Below are 21,530 nucleotides of genomic sequence, written 5' to 3'. Positions count from 1 at the left end.
GCACTCAGTGAGGCATTATTAATTGCCAAAAGTGTCCATAACCCCCATGAAGACTAAAATAAAAAGATTGGGAGGCGTAATTTTTGGTGCGTTTACATTCAAACATTCTTTCAGGGAGCTTTTAGAAGCAGCTCATTAAACTACAAACCCCACAATGCATATAAAAGAACCATAAAGTTTCTGTGTATGAAGCCTTTGTGGCTTGGAGGAGGGCAAAGAGCCAAGTACTTTTTATTTTCTGGATTTTCCCCTCCTTAAGACACCATCCCCCTACATTCCGCCTAAACACGTAAGGTGACTTTTCTTCCTCTTGGAAGGTTCACTTTACAGGTTTCAAACTGAGCCTTCGGTTATAAGGCGAAAAGGTATCGCAATTAGAGAACTGTGACTACCACAAACTTCATTACTATAAATTGCATGGGCTGTGTGGGACCGAGACACTGTTGAAATAATTCTCACCTACTGTGGATTTAGTAGAAAGAAAAAATGATAATCAGCACGATTACATCCAGCAGCCATTCTTACCCTTTGAGAACCTGGGGGTTAGTTCCCAACCAGCGAACGTTGCCCACTCAGCCACCCGCCTCCCGTATATATTATTTGGGGCCGACACACTCTCCTATTTGCATACGAAGCTGGATCCCTGGCTTCAGGGCGTCCAATTAGCCCGGCGCCAGCACGTCCGTAGCTCCGCCCGCGCAGGGCTGTGTACAGCCGAGCCTGTGATCTCCCAGCCGCCCGGGCCGAGCGCGGTACCCGGCGAGCGGCGCGCGCCGCAGCTCATCCCAGCTTCGAGCCGGGGAAGACGCCGCGGCGCGCGCCACTCACCCGCGCGGCCGCCTCCAGGAGCAACATTCCCCTCTCGCCCTCCCGGCGGCCCCACCATCCCAGGTTCCGGGACGGCCCCGAGGGGTGGTGGGGGCCGGCGGGGAGAAGGGGCTCCTCGGGGAGCAGCGGGGAATTCCCCCTTCCACCGAACGTTCCCGATTGTTCACCGTCCCCACGTCAGCAGCAGGGGGTAATCCCCGACTCCAGCTGCTCCTGACGTCACCGCGCGGAGCCACCGCCCCCTGCCCGCCCCCGCCTCCGGGGCCTCCTCGAAGCCCCGCCCCAAGGCGTAGCCACGCCCTCTCTCCTACCCCCAGCCGCCCGGCGTAGGGGGCGGAGCTTCTTTGGCTGGGGCGTAAGCGGTTGCTTGGGCCAGAAGGTTCTCTGGTGGAGAGGCTCCTGCTGCCCCGCCCAGTAGGTTCGTTCGCACCGCTTCTTCCACACCCTTTCTCCCTCCTCCTCCTCGCCCCGCCTATCCCCTCCCTTTCCTCAACCCCTCTAGTTCTTTCCCCGCCTCGCCACCTTCCACGATCTCGCGAGACTTGGCTCAGAACATTGCGGATCGGGTCGGCGCCATTTTGGGACTGAGACTGGTTGTGGGGGAGGGAAAAGCGGCAAAAGGGGATTATTCAAAGTACCGAAAACCTCCTCCCGGGATCGAGCGCAGTGGCACCCCCAGGCCAGGGGCACCTCTGGTGTGGCAGAAGGTAACAGCGGCCTCTGTGCTCCGCGCCGGAGTCCGAGGGAGGCGGGGGGCGCCCGTGTCGGCGTTGGGGTTTGAGGGGTCGGGAGCGGCGTTGGCGGCGCGAGGTGTGAGCCTGCCCGCGGACCGGGGTGGGGGGTCGGAGAGCAGGGAGACAGAGGGAAGGACGGCGCGGGCAGGCCGCTGTGGTGTTGCCTCGGCCCGGCCGAGCGGAGGCGGCGGTTGTGGGGAGGGGGTGCGTGGTTTCGCCTGGGCGGCCGGGGGGAGGTGTTTGGCGGCGGCTGGGAGCGGGGCCGCCGCTCTCCGGCTCTCTCTTCCTTCCCCCGGCTCCTCGCACACACCCGCCTCCTTTTGCACCGCGGCCTCTCGGAGGCTGAGGGAGGCGAGGCCGAGTTGTGGCCTTCGCTGGTTTCGTGAGCTGCGCGCCCGCTCTCCCCGCCTCTCGCCGGTCCGCGGCGCTGGCTGTGCGCGGAGTCGAGTGCTCCCTGGTCCCCGTGAGTCCTGTGGGGTCTGAGGGGACCTGTTCTGTTTGCGGAGAGAGCCCCTCTGGACGTGCTTCACGAGAAGGGCCGGCACCTTCCACCCCCTCAGTGTCGGGAGAAACCTGTTTTCTTAATTCAGGCAAATGGGAACCGACACCTTTATCCCACTGCTGCCCTCCGGAGCCGGGCAAGTCTCACCCTCCGGCGAGTTTAAGGAATGTTCTGGCCCCACTTCTCTTCCACCTACCTTTCCACCCTTCGTGGGGAGAATGTGGTGCTGCTTTTACACGTTCTAATTTGGAGAGAGCGTCATTTATTAATGCTTGTTGGCACCACAGCTGTCCATTCTTTCTCCTTTGGTACATTAAGTAGAAAATAGCCATCTCTTAAAAGATTGTGTGCCAGTTTCATAGTTTTAATATTTATTCGAAAGGTATGGGAAGGTTTGCTTATATAACCCACCTGTGTTGTATCTGCACCCCCTTCCCAGTTGAAATCAGTGTTTGCCCTCCACAGCATCATCTCCCACCTTTTTTTCTCTATCTACTCTGAAGTCCTTTTGAAACAGTAGACTTTTTGGGGTGCTTGTTTGGGCATAGCCTTTTTCCAGACCCTCGTAGGATTGTATAGAAGTGAATTTTTCTCCAGAGGTTGACTCTTTAAGATGGGGATTAATTTTTAGCTCAAAATTAAAACTCACTGTGTAATTTAAGTTTTTTTTTTTTTTTATAACTTTTACAGGTGATTGAATTACTCAGATATGAAGATCATCTTCTAGGTTTTGTGTAAAAAGGCCCCGGATATTTCAAGTGGCCATTTTGGAATTACAATGTTTTTGGATAATTTTGCCCCAGAAGTTTATTAAAATTGGCAAGAATCATCTCTGAAGTGAATTGATAGTAGTGAACAGTTCTACAAGCTACTTACAAAGAGACCCAGGCATTTCTTCAGTATTTTGGTTCAAACGGATTATATAACTCAAAGTATTTCAGCTGGTATTTTTTGCCTTCCCCCCAACCCCCTCCCCGTTGTTGGTGTTCTTCAGCCAAAACTGTAAGATATGTTTGATTTGTGTACTGAGTAGTTTCAGCAGTTTCAAATTACTGTTTAAATATTGCTGAAGTTTCATGGCAGTTTATTTTTACCTTTATTGAAAGTTTTAGGAATTTTTGACCTCATCCCTTTTCATGTCACAATGGGACAGCTTTTCTAAATGAAGACACTGAAAGAATACAGAGTTTTTTTCCTTTAATCTTTTATTTACGTGGAAATTTAAGATGTTGCAGTTTCCCAGCAGCATGGTAGTATTGAGATAGCTATGTCTCTATATGCTGATGTTTAGGAATGCTCTTCAGATGTGAAATTTTCTTTTTGTTTTTGCTTTTTGCCTCATAAATTGGATATTTCATCTGGAGTGGATAAGTGCAACAGTGAAAGTACATGGAATAATAAAGAAGACTTTATAATCTCAAATCCAAGGAACTTGGCTAATTCTGGAGATAGCCATATGAAAACTTTAAAACAGAAGTATGGGTAGCTGACTTGAAGTAACTCTATGTCAAATAGTCGTAGGTTAAGTATCTTCAAAGAACTTGGATATTATTTCAGAGGATACAAAATAAAAAAACAAACTGGAAAACATAAAGGTTACGGAGAAAAACCCAACGCCTTCCTGTGCAGTCCTGTTGGAATTTGTAAGTACTATATGGTGAGCAAATCAAATGTTCATTTGCAAACTGTAATGAGAGTCAAGTTTATCCTGTGGTATAGCTTTTCAGTTTCTTGCAATAATATTCCTTGGCTTCGGTTTCCTGGACAGTCTGAAAATAACTATTATGTAAATTGAAATGCAGAAAATGTTAAGATTTAAGAATATTTCAGATCTAAGAGTCCACATTTTAAGTTTTTGTGCTCCTAAAGTAAAAAACAAAATCTGTGTGGTCAGTGTTCACCTTAGGCATATTGGATTCATAGATTGGTAGAAATGTAGGAGAAAACCCAACAAATGTTTCACGTCTCGATAGCTGGTTTACTTTCTAAATGTGAGTTTAGACTGTGTTCTAAATGCAGTTTAGTGTTCCCATTTCTAGTTAGGTAGTTCTTTAAAACAAATTGTAGGCCTTGATTTTTAATCTGATATTTCATGAAGTAGTTTGTTTTAAGGCATAACTGTTCCTAACATTTTAATCCATGATAGAAATTAAACTTTTCAAACAATTTGTTGAAGTGGCTTTGCATTTTGAATTATTCCTTAAGATCTCAGTTCCAAGAGTCACGTCATTACTAGGAACAGAAACTAAGAGGAACTGAGCAAGATGGATTAAGAATCTTTAACTTAAAAAAATGAGTATACTTTTTTTCTCCTAGGAAGGTTATGCTGGCTTAAGTTTATACAGCTTTTTTAAAAAAGTTGTAAATATTAACTGTTGTGACAGAAATTCTTTTGACAAATGAGAGAATTATATTTTAATAATATTTTTATTTTTCAGATTGATGGTGTTTTTAATCACCATTAGTTATTACATTTCGTCTTTCAGTGAATCATAGGCATTCATTAGGAGTGTTTATTTTTAATAAATTTACTAAAATTTTTTAAGCAGTTAATATTAGCAGATCAGTGTAGCTAAAATTAGAGTTTATTTCATTTAATTATCTTTCTGAGATAAAAGGTTGTAATTTTTGAACACTTTGCCAAGATGGCCTAATAATGTGTCAGTTGCTCATTTACTTGGAAACAAAACTTTTTTTGCTGTACTGTTGAATCCTCTTATCTCACTTAGAACAGAAGAGGTAGTAGAGTCCAAAAGAATGTAGGTATTTAGATATGCGTATGTAGTGTTTATTTTCTGACCTAAATTGAGATTAGAGTTCAATAATTCTTCTCTGTTAAAATAGACTTGGTTGTGTTTTCTCTGTTAGAGCTGTGTGTAGTACTTGCAATTGAATTTATCTCTTGATTTATGTAAAAATGTAGTGAGAACATTGTACCCCTCTTTCCTTTTGAGAGCCTGTATTTTATCCATTCCTCAATTTAATGGCTTTTCAAGTTATTTTTTGAGCATTTTCTAAGAATATGCCTGTTAAATGTGATTAAGAAGTTGAACTGGAAATGAATGACCTTTATTCATAGAATCACATAACATATATAGTCTGTGATTATTTTATTTTAAATTTCTCCTATTGATGTTGTTACCCAAGCAGTAGTATCAGGATAAAGATTACCCCAGAGATCAGGGATCTTAACAATTAACTTTAATCCTTGAATACTCTAACATTTGTGAACTTTGCTTCCAGCAGTTGTTCAAGGACAAATTTACTTACTTGAACGTTTTGATAAATATTTACAATATTTAAAGATTTACAGAAGGGAATAAGGATGGGAACCTCTGAAAGTAAAAGTAACAAGCGAGGACAGAACCTAAACCAAGACCAGATTATCTAATTATTTTTGACCTAGTTACCTTTTCTGTGTAATTTTTATTTTTTTATTTTTTGTTTTTTTGAGGAAGATTAGCCCTGAGCTAGCATCTGCCGCCAATCCTCCTCTTTTTTGGTAAGGAAGACTTGCCTGGAGCTAACATCCGTACCCAACTTCCTCCACTTGACAGCATGGCTTGACAAGTGGTGTGTAGGTCAGCACCCAGGATCTGAAGTGGTGAACCCTGGGCCGCTGAAGTGGAACGTGCAAACTTAACCGCTGTGCCACCGGGCCATCCCCAAGTGTAATTTTTCCTAAAAGTGTTTAGATAAGAATTTAGATCCAGGTAAGGGTAGTGATGTAGGAAAAAAATAATGGTTGTGAGTTAGAAAGGAGATTTTTGCTTTAGGATTTGGAATATCTAGGAAAGGGCCTACGTGACCCTTGTATATTCATCCAACCTCTTTTGGCCTTAGTTTCTTCATAAAACTGATGCAGATAATGTATATGAAGGCTTTTTGTTAATTGTGAAGTGTTGTATAGATGTAAAGTTTTATTCTAATTCCTATATTTTAAGATTCTGCTCAATAGATTTTACATGTCAAACCAGGATTTATCATAGTCTCCAAAATTATTTATTCTCTCTTTTGTTTCTGTTAATGGCATCACTTGCATCTCATTCATGTCCTGCCTTCCCATTTCCAGTTTGATTTATTATCCTAGCTTGGTCCTTGACTAAGGGAAGTAATTTGCTAACTCCTCTCTTCACCTTTGGTTCCCTTTTCTTCTCCCCATAATCTCTCCTGTGGCCAGAGAGATCTACCTAAAGTACAGCTCTTGGTTTTGTTGTTTAAGCAGCCCTTAGGGTCTTGTGTTTGGTATATTTAAGGAGAGCAGGTTGGAGAAAGATGTCCCCCCCCCCCCAAATGGTTTATGTGTCAGGAGTTCCTAACATGAATTGTTTTTGGCTGCGTGGGTGGGTATGGGAGAGAGTGGTTTGAGAATTTTCCAAAATTGATAATTTTGGGGATGCTTATGTATTTTTATGGGGAGCAGGCCTACACTTTGAACAGGACCCTCCTGAGAAACAAAATGTTAGAGTTACTGACAAACCTTTTGTGATTGGGTCTCTTTTTCACTTTTACCTGCTTGCTTTTTCCCTTTTTGTCAGTTGCCCCACCCAGCAGAATAGTTACAGGCTTTTTGGTCTATATCCCTTCAAGTAATTGCTAGTTTCTGCATCTTTTTATACAAGATATCCCACTCAGTTTCTTGTTTTTGAGTCATCTTCATGTTCACGTCTTGGTGAGTGCAATATTTTTGGTCTTTCATTTTCTGCCCTTTAATTCAGTTTTCAGATTATATTTTTTAAAACCATATTTAAAAGTTTTTCCCATTCATTTTTTTTTTATTTTTAGCAAGAACAAGAGTTCTAAAATCCTAGTTAAATAGGTTGTGTTTCCTTTAAAAGTCATAACTTGCAAATGCATTTTAAAAAATTCTTAAAAATTTTTAGGAATAGTCATCTTTATTACATATGCATACTAGTAAAAAGACATTAGTTTCCTTTTCAGTGGACATAACTATAACTTAATGAGTGAGTTTTTTTAAACAAAATAGTAAATATTTACTCTCTCACATGGTTTCTGTAGGTTAGAAATTTGGGAGCAGTTTAGCTGAGTGGTTCTGGCTCCTTCAAGGTCTTTAATAAAATCTTAGTCAAGATGTTGACCAGGGCTGCAGTCATTTGAAGGCTTGACTGGGGTTGGAGGCTCTCCCTCCAAGATGGTGTCCTCATTGGGCTGGCAGGTTGATGCTGGGTCCTGTCTGGAGGATTCAGTTCTTGCCATATGTGGACCTCTCCATTGAGCTGCTGCTTGAATTTCTTTACAACATGGCAGCTGAATCTCCCAGAGCAAGTGATCTGAGAAGAGAGAGGTAGAAGTGAAGTGCCTTTTATGACCTATTCTCAGAAGTCAGTTCTGCCTCTTTCTTTTCTTAGAAGTCTAGCCCACAATCAAGGGGAGAGGAATTAGGCTTCCCTTTTTGTGAAAAGAATTTGTGGACATGTTTAAAAACTACAATAGGAGGTAATCCTTCACAACAGTACTTGTCAACATAATTAGCCAAAGTCTTCGCCCCACAAATAGGAGGTTGGGGTGTTATAATTTTGGAGAAGAAAGCATTTTCTAAATTTATACAAATTTAGGGGATTTAAGTCTTTTTACTTTTCTATCCACTGTATGATATAGGGAGATAAGTTTTTTTTCCCCCCTTCACAATAATCTCCCAATCAGTGTAATGAGGAAACTTTTTTTTATTGTGGTAAAATAAACATAACATTTACTATTTTAGTCATTTTTGAGTGTACAGTTGAGTGACATTGAGTACATTCACCTTGTTGTGCAACCAACTCCACCATCCATCTCTGGAACTTTTTTCATTTTCCCAAACTGAAACTCCATGTACCTGTTAAGCATTAACTCCTCATTTTCTCTTCTCCCCCAGCCCCTGGCAATCACCGTTCTACTTTGTGTTTCTATGAATATGACTACTCTAGGTACTTAATATGAGTGGAATTGTGCAGTATTTGTCCTTTTGTGACTGGCTTATTTTACTTAGCATAATGTCTTTGAGGTTCATCGGAGTTGTAGCATGTGTCAGAATCAGAATTAATTTCTTTTACAGCAGAATAATATTCCATTGTATGTACATACCACATTTGTTTATCCATTTATCTGTCGATGGACACTTAGGTTGCTTCCACCTTTTGGCTATTGTGAATAATGCTGCTGTGAACATGGGTGTACAAATATGTTTGAATCCCTATTTATAATTCTTTTGGGTGTGTACCCAGAAGTGGGATTGCTGGATCATATGGTAATTCCACTTTTAATTCTTTGAGGAACCTCCATACTGTTTTCCATAGTGGCTGCACCATTTTTCTTTCCTACCAGCAGTGTAGAAGGGTTCCAATTTGTCCACATCCTTCCCAACATTTGTTACTTTTTGTGTTTTTGGTAATAGCTGTTGTAATGGGTATGAAGTGGTATCTCATTGTGGTTTTGATTTCCATTTCCCTAATGATTGGTGATGTGATTAGTAATGTCATGTTCTTTGTTTATTGGCTGTTTGTATATCTTCTTTGGAGAAATGTCTAAGTTCTTTGCTCATTTTTTAATCAGATTGTTTTTGTTGTTGAGTCATAGGAGTTCTTTATATCTTCTGGATCTCAACACTTATCATAATGAATAGATTTTAATAATTTATATTTATCAATGCCTACCATCTTCCAGGCAATGTTCTAAGCCTTTTAAGTGTATTAACTGATTTAATCGTCATAGACATTGAGTGTGGGAAGGTCCTATTGTTGTCCTCATTTTACAGATGTGAAATGAAGGCACGGAGATTTTAAGTTGCTTGCCAATGTCACACAACCAATAAGTGGTTTTTCTGAACCTGTAGGTTTTTTATCCAGAGCTTAGATTCCCAATCATTCTGGCTCATAGGTAACATTTTTAAGGTGACAATATAAGGAAAGTAAAATATTCTGTTTCAGGAACTTGGAAGATATTTATTTTATCCTTAGCAACTAAATTTTATTTTCTTAATATGATGCAATTGTGATTTGTTTATAATATGCTCTTCACATGGGTTTGTTCTTAGTAAGGAATATTTTCTTTTTGAATTACTTCGTAACTAATGTTTATATAATGTTTGCCCTGTGAAATAAGTGCTGTTTCCATTTAATGTTGTAGGAAACTTAGTCTGGGATTCAATATTTTATCCAAGTCCTGAGTAAGTGATGGAGCGAGAATTTGAATTCTCTTTATCTGTAGTCTTTTATAGTTAACTTCCTTAGTGTTCTAAGCAGTTGGTCTTATTCTAGAGCAGTGCTGTCCAGTAGAACTTTGTGAAGTGATGGAAGTGTTCTATGTCTACCCTGTTCGATATGGTAGTCACTAGCCATATGTCCTTACTGAACATTTAAAATGCAGCTAGTCCAGGTGAGGAACTGAATTTTGTTTAATTTAATTTAATTTTTTTAAGGTCACAGAATTTTATTTAAAAAGATATTTACTGAATTATATACCTACTCAAAAGTGCATATATCATAAATATGCAGTCAGTAGATTTTTTTTTTTTTTTGAGGAAGATTAGCCCTGAGCTAACTGCTGCCAGTCCTCCTCTTTTTGCTGAGGAAGACTGGCCCTGAGCTAACATCCATGCCCATCTTCCTCTACTTTATATATGGGACGCCCACCACAGCATGGCTTGCCAAGCAGTGCCATGTCCACACCCAGGATCCGAACTGGTGAGCCCCGGGCTGCGGAGAAGCAGAACGTGCGAACTTAACTGCCGCGCCACCGGGCTGGCCCCCAGTCAGTAGATTTTTGACAAACTGAACACATCTATATAACCAGCACCCAGATCAAGACACAGAAGACACCAGTATTATAGGGATCCCCTCGTGCCTCCTGTCCGGTCACTGGCCACTCTCTAGGGTCACCACTATCCTGACTTCTAACAGCATAGAGTAGTTGTACCTGTATTTGTACTTCATGTAAATGGAATCATATAATAGGTATTATTTTTGCCCAGCTTCTTCTGCTCAACATTATATTTATGAGATTCACCCATATTGTTGCATAGTTGTAGAATAGAACATTCATTTTCCTTGCCATATAATATTCCATAATGCAGATATCCCAACATTTATTTATCAATTTTTGGTTAATGGACGTTTAGGGAAATTTATGGTTGGGGCTCTTAAGAATAGTATGGTTTATGAAAATTCTAGTAATTATGGTGGTGAACATATCCTTACGTTTCTGTTGAGCAACTACCTGGGGGAGTGGAATTAGAGGGTCATAGGGTATGCATAGTTAAGTTTTAGGTACTGCCAAATAGTTTTCCAAAGTTATCGGAACCAATTTATACACCCAACAGTGGTCTCTGAGAGTTCTGGTTTCTCCATATCCTTTCCATTACTTGGTATTTTTATTTTCATTTTTGCCTTTCTGATGAGTCTGTAGTGGTATCTCATAGTGGTTTTATTTCCCCCTGAAGGGTAATTTTATTCTTTAAAAAAAATTATTTTGGGGCCGGCCCGGTGGTGCAGCAGTTAAGTTTGCATGTTCCGCCTCGGCAGCCTGGTGTTCACAAGTTCAGATCCCGGGTGCGGACATGGCACTGCTTGGCAAGCCATGCTCTGGTAGGCATCCCACATATAAAGTAGAGGAAGATGGGCACGGGTGTTAGCTCAGGGCTAGTCCTCAGGGAAAAACAAACAAACAAACAAAAAAGGATTAGCAGCAGCTGTTAGCTCAGGGCTAAGCTTCCTCAAAAAAAAAAAAAATTACTGGGGCTGGCCCCGTGGCCGAGTGGGTAAGTTCGCGCACTCCGCTGCAGGCGGCCCAGTGTTTCGTTGGTTCGAATCCTGGGCACGGACATGGCACTGCTCGTCAAACCACACTGAGGCAGCGTCCCACATGCCACAACTAGAGGGATCCACAACGAAGAATATACAACTATGTACTGGGGGGCTTTGGGGAGAAAAAGGAAAAAAAATCTTAAAAAAAAAAGTTACTTTTTTACTGTGGTAACATTGGTTTATAATGTTCTATAAATTTCAAGTGTACCTAGTTATATATTTTGATTTCTGTGTAGATTATGTCATGTTCACCACCTGAAGACTAATTACCATCCATCACCACACATATATGCATAATCACCACTTTTGCCTTCATCTCTCCCCCTGATTTTAGTTTAAGTTTAAGTAACAATATGTGTCTATTAGTTGCCATATTGGACAGCTCAACTCTAGAGCAGTGGGTACAGAATTCAGTCAGTTCTGTACACCTTTTATAACAAATACCTTTTAAAGTCCCCTTTACTATCCTAAGAAAAAAACATCCTATGCATGTAAGATCACAATAAAATACAGCTGTAATAAAAAAGTTAAATAAAAGGAAAGACATTTGTAATAATGTATTTCAATATGTAGTAATAGCACAGGTGTGACCATTCTGGAAAACAAACACCTCCCACTCCCATTTCCAAAACACCCTCTACAGGTCATTTGCATTTGCCCCTCTTAAATAAAGATCTAGTGTCCTTAAGAACTTCTGTCCTTTAAGGAAGAAAAGTCCCTCCAGGTGGTTAATACAGTGATTAGAGTATGTTTCCTTTATTTTCCTAATATTTCCTGCTAGTGTAGTTGAATGGACAATTAGACAACATTAAAGCTATTCTATGGTATAGTGACATGGTATTTCTAGAAGTAATCAAAAAAGTAATTATTAGTTTCCCTTCACGTAAATTGAGTGGGAAAAATCGTCCAGTTGGATTAGTGGACTTGGTCCTTGTTGTAGAGGAAAAATTGTAGCATTAATTTAAATCCTCAGACTAGAGAAAATAAGTCTAAGGTTAGGGTAATATAGGGGAAACAGTATTAATCCGATGTTTTTACAGTAAAAAATTAACATTTTTAAGAGTTGATCTTTATAAACGAATGTCTGCCAGCTAATTTTTTAAATGGGGTATGAACTCATTTTTAAATTAGGTTTATTCAGGTATAATTTATGTAGAATAAGTTTACTCTTTGTCTACAGTTTTAAGATTTTGACAGATCAGTTGTGTAATCCCACCACAGTGAAAATATAGAACATTGTCATCAACCCAGAAAGTTACCTGGTCCTTTACAGACAGTCCCCTCTCCTCACCCCTAGTCCCTGGTAACTACGAATCTGTTTCTTGTTTTTAGTATTGTGTATTGTTTTCCAGAACATCATATAAAGGGAATCAAACAGTGTGTAGACTTTGTTTCTGGCTGCTTTCATGCATGTTGTTGCATGGATTATAATTCATCTTTTTTTTATTGATAAGTCTTCTGTTGTCTGCATATACCACAATTGTTTATCCCTTCTCTGGTTACTAGACATTTGGGTTATTTCCACTATTTGCCTACTATGAATAAAGCGTCTGTGAACATTTCAGTACAGGACTTGGTGTGGACTATGTTTTTATTTCTCTTGGGAAAGTTACCTAGCAATGGCATTGCAGGGTCGTATGCATTGTGTGTATTTAAATTTGCTAAAAACCTGCTGAACTGTTTTCCAAAGTGCTGAACCATTTTGTGTCCCACCAGCAATGTATGTTATATAGTTCTAGTTATTTCTTGCCAGTAGTTGATGTTGTTGGTCTTTTAATTTTAACCATTATAGTGATGTATAGTTTGAATTTGCACTGTAGTTTTAATTTGTGTTTCCCTGATGATGCTCAACATCTTTTTATGTGCTTTAGTGAAGTATGTTCAAATCTTTTGCCCATTTAAAAAAAATGAGATTGTCTTACTGAGTTGTAAGAATTCTTTATATATTTTGGATAGAAGTGTATCAGATATGTGTTTTGCAAATAATTTTTCCCAATCTATGGTTTGTTTTCATTTTCACTTTTTTTTTTTTTTTTTTTGAGGAGAACACTTTGCCTTTATTGTGCTTTGGAGGAGGAGGACGGGAGGAATGGACAAGGCAGGGTAGACGAGTTTAGGATTGGATAGCTGGAATATTATTGATAGGTTCTGGGCTAATAGGAGTGGTCTTTCGCTGCCAGGTACTTGGCCCTGGGGTGATAGAGGGCAGGGGAAATAACGGGGCTAAATGTCTAAGAGTAAATAAAAGAGTGTTTTCATTTTATCAACAGTAACTTGTTTTGAGTTGAAGAACAGACATTTTTAAATTTTGAAGTAAAATTGGTTAATTTTTTCTTTCTTGCTTTGTGCTTTTATTTTACACAAATTACACAGTTTACACAAGAAGTCTTAAGAAGTCTTGGCCTAAACCAAGGTCATGAGACTTTTTCCTGCTTGCTTCTAGAAATTTTGTAGTTTACCTCATATTTTTAGGTCTGTGATCTATTTTTAATGATATTTTTGCATGTAGTGTGAGGAGAGGTTTGAGGTTCATTTTGGGGGGCGGTGGTGTAGATGTCCACTTGTCCCAAGTTCCTTTTTTTTTTTTTTTTTTTTTTTTGAGGAAGATTAGCCCTGAGCTAACATGTGCTGCCAGTCCTCCTCTTTTTACTGAGGAAGACTGGCCCTGAGCTAAAATCCGTGCCTATCCTCCTCTACTTTATATGTGGGATGCCTACCACAGCATAGCTTGCCAAGCGGTACCATGTCCCACCTGGGATTCAAAGCAGCGAACCCCGGGCCGCCGAAGTGGAACGTGTGTGCTTAACTGCTGCAGCACCAAGCCAGCCCCTAAGTTCCATTTTTTGAATGACTTTGTTTCCCATTGAATCACTTTGAAATACTTTTGTTGAAAATCACTTGACCATATATGTGTGGAACTGTCTCTGTGGACTCTTCATTGATGTCTACGTATTATGTCAATTCCACAAAACAACAGTTCATAAATAACAAATGATAGCATTTGACTTTTTCTTTGTTTTATTTTAAAAGCTGATTGACGTCTTCTTTTGTTTTCTAAAATCTTTTATCAGAAATTTGAATTAAAATGGGGAAATGTTTTTATGGGCATAGTAATGGACAAATGGTTTTATGGACAAAATAATGCCATCTTGAATTCATAGAGCAATCTTTTGAGTGGCTTGAAATGTTAGATATTATCTAATTTATACTTGAGAATACTTGGAAAATAAATGACAACATTTCTGTATTGGAAATGAGAAAGCAGGATACAACCATGTCAACTTATTTGCTGTAAAACATTGACTTAACAGTGGATTTGGGATTCTTGTCTCTTGAGTCCTACTCTGTGCTAGAGAAGTTGTTCATTGCCTCAGCAGATGTTTGAGTGCTTACCATGTGCCTGCACTTTCGTTGGTGCTAGGCATGTAGTAGCAAACAAGGCAAAAACGTAAGATTCCTGAACTTCTATAGTTTGCTCTGCAGTTCTGTGAATATAGAGTAAATAGAGTCCTTAAATTTGAATCGTGGCTTCATCCTATCTAGTAAGTAATAGCTATTTTATGTTGGCCAGGCCAGCCTTTATAAGACTCTTATTTCCTGCTTAATAAAACTGCTTCTTTTCCTACCTCACAAGGTTATCACTAGAATCAAGTGAAATAATGAATGCTAAATGCTTTGAAATTGTAAAATGATACAAACATTGTTAGTATTGTTATGGCTGGGTCACATAGATAGTAGTGGGTGAGGACCATTTGATCAACCAGGAGGGAGAGATTGTGGATTGGGGACCACAGGTAAATCAAAATTGAAGGGATGGAACTGAGCAGAAACCAGGTATATTTAGATTGCATTTTATGACATGTTTAAAATAGTTGACACATAATGCATTACACTGTTCTGTGGTGATATTTGTGTAATCTGCAATATGGTACCATATAGTTTTAAATGGCATCTTTATACAAACGATCTCAAATTAAAATTTCCAGTTCAGTTCTCTTCCATGTATTCTACTCTTGTAATTTAACTACCTTCTTGACTTTCCCACTTGGTTTACAAATTTAACATGTCCAAAACTTCTTTCCTTTGAGTCTTACCCAGGTTTATACTTTTCTCTTCTTTCCTAGTTCAGTGAATGCCTACATTATGCACGTATTCCAACTAAAAAAGTGGGAATCACCTCTGATTCCTTCTTTTCTTTCCAACTAATAATTAGCAAATCTATTTGCTCTACTTCACATCTCCCCACTATGTCCATTTCTATTTCACTGCCTCTGGACTTGTCAAAGGCACCCTCTTCTCTCACCTGAACTACTGCTGTAGCCTTGTAACTTTGTTCCTGTGCATTCTTATACCCCTGTAGTTCATAATTCACAGAAGAGTGTGTCTTCCCATTGGACCTAAGAATAACACGCAGCGTCTGTAGCCTACAAGTATCTGCGTTGCTTGTCTCCTTTTCTTTGCAACCTTGCTCAGTGTCTTCCTAGACCATTGCCCTTTGGCTTTCTTTCTCTTCCTGGAACATACTAGGTTTTTTCCTTCCTGTCTTAGGGTGTTTGTGTTTGTTCCTCCTTCCTCTGTTTTTCCCTTGTTAGCTCAATTTTAGCTCACAGAGTACATTCTGAGTGACTGTCTCTCAACCATTGTGTGTAAAATGGGCAACCCCCTTCCCATACCTTTTGATTTCTCTTATTATGCTATATGATCCTATTTATTTCATTTAAAGCACAGTCTCTAGTTATCTTGTTTAGTCTCACCCATTTTTATCACATAAACTCTTCTGAGGGCAGAGACCTTGTCTCATTGTTTGTTGTATTCTCAGTAGTTACTTGCAAAGTAAAAGAATTAACAACATGTTAGATAATTTAGCTTAATTTTTATTTATTTTTTGCTTAGAAAGATTAGTGCTGAGCTAACATCTGTGCCAGTCTTCCTTCACTTTATATGTAGGTTGCTGCCATAGCATGGCTGATGAGTGGTGTAGGTTTGCACCCAGGATCTGAACCTGTGAACCTGGCCTGCTGAAGTGGAGCATGGAACTTAACCACTATGGCATGGGGCCGGCTCTCCTGTTTTTGATTTCCCCCCCAGAACTGAGTATATGCAGTTGGTATTTTTATGATACAACTGCTATTTAACTGCTTGGGGACTAGGTGAAATTTGTTAGGGGGTTATTTTTAGCTGAGTTGATTTGTTGTCTGATCGTTTAAAAGCTGTTTTATCTGCCTAGACTTAAATAGTTTGTTACATGAGCTTCTATTTAGTTTGCCAGATTCAAGACTGGCTTTGGTTTTGCTATTAGCTTTCTGAAGGGACTGCCTGGTAAAGACTTCTTTATTAGACACTTGCCTTTAAAAATTTTCCCCAATTTTGAACAGAGATTGAAACCGAGTGAAATTGTCCTCTCAGGTTTGAGAATATAAAACACACTTTAGGTTTCAAAGAGTGACTCTGAAATACATGAATAAACAGAATTTTGGGCTACTCGTTTTCAGAAATCAGGAAGACCATGAGAGTTCACTTATATTAACTAATGTCTTTACATTCATGCATTGCTTAATGATGGAGACAGCTTCTGAGAAATGGGTTGTTAGGCAATTTCGTTGTGCAAACACCGTAAGAGTATGCTTACACAAACCTGGATGGTATTGCCTACTATACACCTAAGCTATATGGTACTGATCTTATGGGACCCCTGTTGTATATGCGGTCTGTTGTTGGCTGAAACGTTATGCAGTGTGTGTCTGTATTTGAGGAGGAAACAATTCTTTTGTTTCCTCTTTGAAGATACAAATGAAGATTTCCGCCCACACAACTTTAATTATTTTTGGTATTACAAATTTTCTCAGCGTGAACTTGCTTTGGTTCTTTCTAAGAAGAGCATGTTACAGACCCCTTGCAAGGAAGCTTATTTACTAAAGCTCTAGAAGAATCCTAAGCTTGAGGCTATTACAGTGAGTATCATCAGGTGAGTGATGAAATCATTGTTTAGTGGAACACTAGCTAGGTTGAAAATTACTTGAAAAATGAATTCCCCTGATAATCAAAGTATCATAGGGACTTTTCTTATGGAAGCCTTAGTTGCCTTAGTTTTTTCCTTTAACCCAACTGGTAGTTTCAGATTTTTCACATGAATTACTCTTTGGCCTCTCTTCCATTAAAATGAGTTCCTTTTATAGGGACGTTGTGGAAATGGGGGGAAAGTGAGTGAAAATGTTTTTGCCTTGGTCTTTTAAATTAGCACCTTACAAGGAGTGAATTTGATGAGAGGACTAGAGTATTTGGGGACCAAGTTGGCTAGGTTAGTGGAAGGCAAGTTGTGACTGCAGTGCTAGCTCAAACTGCTCCTTTTTTACCTGTCTAGGAGCTTGAGGTCTGTATTTTGTATGGTTTGATATAGCTATAGCTCAAGACAGTACCTGACAGGTACTAATCTCAGAACTTAGAGAATTATTTACATACCTGTTTTTCAGGGTAATGTTTTGTATAAGGTAAAATCTTTACCTAATGTATGCTCAGTTTTTTACAGTATGTATGTATGTGTATAGTGGTTAAGAATCTCAGCTACCACTGACTAGTACTGTGCCCTTGGGAGCCTTAAAATGTACTTCACATCTATATAAAAACCTGTTTTTCTTGTTTTGAAGAAAAGATACTATCAACCTCCTAGGGATATAGTGAAGACTAAATGAGATAATACCTGTCGTGCCGTAAGCAAATTGCCTATCAAATAGTATACATTCAGTATATATATTTTTATATATATTCATATATATTGATTGTATATTTTTAGCTGTCTGCTTAGCCATTTATGTCCTTAAATTAAGGTACTTGAATTTCCACATCTTTCATCTTTCTTCCACAATTTCATCTTTCTTTGTGAACTGTTTGTTCATAGAGTTAGGCTCATTTTATAAATTCATTTGTTGAAACTTTTAAAAAAAAATTATATTACTTTTTTTGGTGAGGAAGATTGGCCCTGAGCTAACATCTGTTGTCAGTCTTCCTCTTTTTTTTTTTCCCCTCCCCAAAGTCCCCCCAGTACATAGTTGTGCATCCTAGTTGTATGTTCTTCTACTGCTTCTATGTGGGATACAACCTCAGCATGGCTTAATGAGTGGTGCCAGATCTGCGCTCAGGATCTGAACTGGTGAACCCCGGGCTGCTGAACTGGAGTGTGTGAACTTAACCACTCGGCCATGGGGCCAGCCCCCTGTTGCAACTTGTTTGCTGCTCTTGGAATACTGCTTTTCAGGCTAATTTGGCTTTATAAAAAGATCGATTATGCTAAGAGTCTGAGGATTCAGGAAATGGTAGAGTTGCCAGACTGAAGAAGATTTAAGATTATCTTTAATACATGTACCCAGTGCAAATTACAAAAAGTACAGGGACTTTTAGAGAAGTTACCCCCTCACTCCTATTGCCCAGCAATAGTTCTTATCTGAAGAAACCAGTGTTAGTTTCTTCTGTATTTTTGTAGAGACATTATGTATATATAAGCACATTATATTCTTTTCCTTTCTAATACAAGTAGTAGCATGAGGTCCACCCTGCTCTACAGCGTTTTTTACTTAAGGAATTTTCTTGGAAGGTTATTCTATATAACACATGTAAAGCTACCTATTTTTCTTATTGCTGCGTAATAGTCTATTTAACCAGCCCTCTATTGATGTGTACATTAAGTTGTTTCTTTTTCTCTTTATGTATTTTGAACAATATGCATGAATATCATTGTAATTGTGGAGTACATTCCTATAAGTGGAATTGCTGAGTTTAATTTTGAGTTCTATGCCTCATTGCTCTCCATAGAGGTATACCAACTTACATTTCCAGCGCTAATGGGGTATCAGACTTTTTCTTAGGCGTTTGCCTTTTTCTTTGAGAATGAAAATTTTTCATTTATAAGTTCCTTTTCTGTGAACTCTGTTTATATCCTCTCCCCATGTGTCTTTTGAGCTCTTTTTTCTGTTGATTTGTAGGAGCATTTTATGTATGAAGGAAAGTCAGCCCTTTATGTGTGCTGTATGTGATGAGTATTACACTCCTCCCAGTTTGTTGTTTCCTTTGTCCTTAGTTGTGAATTTTGTCGCATAGAACGCTTTTTGCATTTGTGCATATACTTGAATATGTTAATATCTTTTTATAACTTCTGTTTTTGCGTGTCATACTTAGAAAGGCCTTCCTTCCCCCTCCTAAGATCATAAAAATTTTCCCCACCTTTTTCTTCAGTGACTTTGCTTTTTTCTCCTTTGAATCTCTCATCCATTTGACGATTATTTTGAGTAAGCTTTGAGATAGTTGTCCCAACTTTTTTGACATACTAAATTTCTTTTTTTTTAAAAATTCTTCTCCTCAAAGCCCCCCAGTTGTATAGTTGTATATATTCTACTTGTAGATCTTCTAGTTCTGATATGTGGGACGCCACCTCAGCATGGCTTGATGAGTGGTGCTAGGTCTGTGCCCAGGAATCTGGACCTGGGAAACCCTGGGCTGCCCCCTAAATTTATGTATGTGTTTGGGTATTATATGGACTTTCTGTTCTCTTCCACTGATGTTTCTTTCTATTCATGTATTAATGCTATATGGTGTCTTAATCACTGTAGCTTTTAAAATTGAGTTATTATTAAATAAAAGGGTGTTAAAAAGCCTTTTAATCTCTGGAATTAAGGAAACTTTTTCGAGGTCATATTGGCAGCTTATAACATTGTGTAAATTATTTCAGGCTCTGTATAGACTGCAGGAAATTGTATTCTTTTGTTTTTTGAGGAAGATTAGCCCTGAGCTAACATCTGCCACCAATCCTCCTCTTTTTGCTGAGGAAGACTGGCCCTGAGCTAACATGCATGACCATCTTCCTCTACTTTATATGTGGCGCGCCTACCACAGCATGGCTTGCCAAGTGGTGCCATGTCTGCACCAGGGATCTGAACTGGCAGACCCCAGGCCACCAAAGCGGAACATGTGAACTTCACCACTGCACCACCGGGCCGGTCCCAGAAACTGGATTCTTAATGTTTAATTTAGGATTTTCTTTTCTTTTTTTTTTTTTTTTTTAAAGATTTTATTTTTTCCTTTTTTCTCCCCAAAGCCCCCCGGTACATAGTTGTGTATTCTTCGTTGTGGGTTCCCCTAGTTGTGGCACGTGGGACGCTGCCTCAGCGTGGTCTGACGAGCAGTGCCATGTCCGCGCCCAGGATTCGAACCGACGAAACACTGGGCCGCCTGCAGCGGAGCGCGCGAACTTAACCACTCGGCCACGGGGCCAGCCCCTAATTTAGGATTTTCTAATTCTGCAAGTTGATTTGCCTTTGACAAGCAAATTATCAAGCCCATTATTTTGTTGTAAATTGTTATGAAAATTATATTTAAAAAAATGAATTATTTGCCGTAATTTAGATTAAAAGACTGAAGGAAAACGTATTTGTATTTAAAAACTCATTAGGCACAACCACTGTAAGAGAGTCTTGCTTTTATTTAGTAAAATGAGGGTTAAGATACCTTTTCTTGTTAAGAGGAGTAATTGAGATAGGTAAAGTGTTATGATGTTTGTGTAGGTGCTTAGTAAGTATTGTCTTTCCCTTCTGTATGATGTTTACTTTTGTCAGTAATTTTCCATCTCTACCTCTCTCAGTCCTCAAGGTCAAGATTTCTACTCCTTTGCTAATAAATCTAGTGATACAGAGTTCCAGCGCAAAGTAGCCAATTATGGAATTAATTTGATATCAGATTCATAATAATTTACTCTGATGGGTTTTACATTTTTGTAATTTGAAGTTTAATCATTATCATTATTGCACCTTTGTTTTTGTTTTTTTTTTTTGTTTGTTTAACCTGTGATTGCCACTTCTGGTACCAGGAAGAATGTGCTAATAATCTTCCTCCTTCTTTCTCCTCCTTCCATTCTTTCATTCCATACTGTCTGTCTCCTTGTGGAGAATATTGTTTGAAGTACTGTTTGTAGTAGCTACTCCATAAATGTTTGCTGATGAATTATGTCCTTCAGAAAATGAGTGTATCAAATATTTCTTTATGGGAACCTCAATTTCGCTTAATAGAAGGGTGTATATATGTACGCTAAATCTTTTGGTAAGTAACTTGTGAAATTAAGGATTTTTTTGTTTCTTTTGATTTTTCTGTATGCCTTTAATCTTTTTTTCTTGGTTTTGTTGAGATTAATTGATATACATCACTGTGTAAGTTTAAGGTGTACAGTATAATGGTTTGACTTAACGTATATTGTGAAATGATTACTGCAATGAATTTAGTTAGCCTCCTCTCAAATAGATACAATAAAAAGAGAAAGCAAAAAAACTTTTTTCTTTGAGAACTTTTAGTATTTACTCTCTTAACAACTTTCATATTTATGATACAGCAGTGTTAACTATAATCGTGCTGTATGTTACATCCTTAGTACTAATTTATCTTGTAACTGGAAGTTTGTACCTTTTGACCACCTTTCTCCAATCCCATTCTCTCCCTGCGCCCCTGCCTCTGGTAACCACAAATCTGAAATTTATGAATTTAGGTTTTTTTCTTTTTAGATTCCACATACAAGTGAGATCATACAGTATATGCCTTTCTCTGACTTAATATCCTCAAGGTCCATCCAAGGTCTTGCAAAATGGCAGGATTTCCTCGTTTTTTATGGCTGAATACTGTTCCTTTGTA

At 39.1% G+C, this 21,530-nt stretch overlaps 1 protein-coding gene across 8 annotated transcripts in view; it reads left to right on the top strand.

Annotated features, from left to right (window-relative positions):
* The first annotated feature begins 686 nt into the window (after nucleotides 1-686).
* GPBP1 (GC-rich promoter binding protein 1) overlaps nucleotides 687-21,530 on the top strand; it is a 93,930-nt gene continuing 73,086 nt past the window's right edge. For 2 of the 8 annotated variants that reach the window (XM_070246821.1, XM_070246817.1), the window contains exons 1-2: nucleotides 709-1,246; nucleotides 2,755-3,721. The gene's annotated coding sequence lies outside the window, so the exon portion shown is untranslated. Of the gene's footprint in view, nucleotides 1,536-2,754; nucleotides 3,722-21,530 lie in introns of all 8 variants that reach the window. The other 6 variants (XM_070246818.1, XM_001495419.7, XM_023625646.2 and 3 more) reach the window with 6 other exon arrangements.

This window comes from Equus caballus, chromosome 21 (genome assembly GCF_041296265.1).
Source record: "Equus caballus isolate H_3958 breed thoroughbred chromosome 21, TB-T2T, whole genome shotgun sequence".
NCBI lineage: Eukaryota > Metazoa > Chordata > Mammalia > Perissodactyla > Equidae > Equus > Equus caballus.
This window is presented reverse-complemented; position numbering and strand designations above follow the sequence as displayed.